Here is a 2,226-nt window from a genome sequence, read left to right on the forward strand (position 1 = left end):
TGACCTAAAGGGGGAGACACCCATACTATCAACAGGGCTTGACAGTTCAGCCAGAAGAAACTAGTGGGGCTGGGCTGGAGTCTTGGACCATATCCTGAGGGCTGTACCTAAGAATTTAAGCTGGGGCACAAATGACACCGTTACCCCCACTGGTCAGAAACGCAGCAATGGTTTAGGAATCTCATCAGCAACCTGCTGCCAGAGGTATCAGTCCACAGTGCTTAGGGCTAGAACAGACACCAGGCTGCAGAAAGCAGCAAGCAGAGCTCTTGGGAAAGGCTGACTTCCACATACACAGGACCTTAGTGACAGTGAAGGTTCAAGGCAATTTTTCCTTAATCAAATAGGAGGCAAAATTGAAAGCTGTTGCCAGTATGTATGTACCATTGTCTTGTAAGTCCAACCATCTACAGTGAAGGCAAAGGAAGAGGGTATAATCAAAAGCCAGGACCAGGTGGGGCCAATTTTGTCCTGCCCTGGCAGAAATACATTGGAAATGATGGGTACTCACTCCACCACACAAGACAGACTCAACTTATTGCTAACTTCACCCAGCAGGTGCTCTGAAGGTTTGTAGTTGGGTCCCACACAAACCTGGGAGCTGTAGATCCAAGACTAGAGACACGGGAAGCAGACCACTAAGCTCTGCTTAGTCTGGCATTTATTCTGACAACACTGGCTTGGCCAATGTACGTTTACTCAGGCAAGCCTGCACATGCTGCAGACCAGAACTGTGGGCCGAAAACGAAGCAAAGCAAAGCAAAACACAGGCACTCCAGGGGGGCTCTGTTGAGCTAGCCAGTCCTGACTGGGTCATCCACCAGTCTTTCCTTCTGCAGAGTCAAGAGATTTGCCTCCAGTTCTCACTCCTCCAAACACTTCCTCATTCCCCAAGTTCACCTGGGGCAGATGTTTAAAACTGTCCACTCCAGGACTGAAACAAAAAGCCATTGAGATGAGGCGGCCACAGCACAACTTGTTAGATACTTTGCTGAATAATTTTCAAAAGGAAAGGTCTGCATCTAATGGATAAAGGGCATCCAGACCCTGGTGGGCAGAAGTAGCGTCCGGCTTGAAGCTTAGTCTGTCTCCAAGGACACGCCTCAAGAGAGTACACCTTAAGGGTTCTGGGTGAAGAATTGGGCACACACTGGCGAGGTGAGAACACCTTCAGTCAGGGATAATGCTGCCCCCTAGCGTCCATAAAGGCAGATCCAAAACATGTAGAGAACAGTCCCAACCCCCAGGCCACACCTCCCTTGCCTGGTATTTTCTAATTATATTGCTCCTTGCACAAACATGCTTTTACTGTCTGAGGCTAAAAGCACCCCCTCCCCTCCACACACAGACTGGACTTTGAAGGCAAACACAGTTAAGTTTGAGGAAACCTTACTCTGGTACTGTCAGCTTCCGTTTTTATTCCTTTTGCAAGTACATGTACATATTTGTGTGTTTGTGTGCATGCTTGTGCATGTAGAAGCGAGAGACTGATACCAGTTACTTCTTATTACTATCCATCCTATTTTTAATTTTTAATTAATTAATTTAAAGACAAGTCTCTTGACCTCATGATTTAGCTAGAATGGCTGGTCAGTAAGCCCAGGGACTCTCCTGTCTCCCTGCCCAGCCCTGGGAATAGAGCTTCGTCACTCTCAGCTTTAGACAGGCGGTGCACTGGTGAAATTTACATCAATTTCAAATAAGATAGAGCCATTTTAGAAGAGGGAGCCTCAACTGAGAAAATGCCTCACAAGGCTGTTCTGTGGTGCATTTCCTTGATTGATGCTTGAAATAGGAAGGGCCAGCTCAGCGTGGACAGTGTTGCCTCTGAGCAGGCCCTGGGTGTGATAAAAAAAAAAAAAAAAAGGCAAGGTCGAGAAAGCCATGGGAGAAAGCCAGTAAGCAGCCCTCCTCTCTATCAGTTCCTGCCCTGATTGTCCTGGATGGTGGACTAGATTACAAGCTGCAAGATGAGACAAACCCGACTCTCTTCGAGTTGCTTTTGCTTATGGTGTTTCATCATAGCAATGAAAGCCCTAACTAAGAAAGATGGTAAGGATCTGAACTCAGGTCCTAAGACTTGCACAGAAAGCACGTACTGACTAAGCTATTTCTCCGGCCCTCTGGAAAGCTCCTAAAAGGAAAAAGCACCTTGAAAAAGGAACTCATTGAGCCAAGATGGAATCTCAAACCACACTTACACAATAATAACACACAACGCCCACG

Source organism: Arvicola amphibius, chromosome 1 (assembly GCF_903992535.2).
Source record: "Arvicola amphibius chromosome 1, mArvAmp1.2, whole genome shotgun sequence".
Taxonomy (NCBI): domain Eukaryota; kingdom Metazoa; phylum Chordata; class Mammalia; order Rodentia; family Cricetidae; genus Arvicola; species Arvicola amphibius.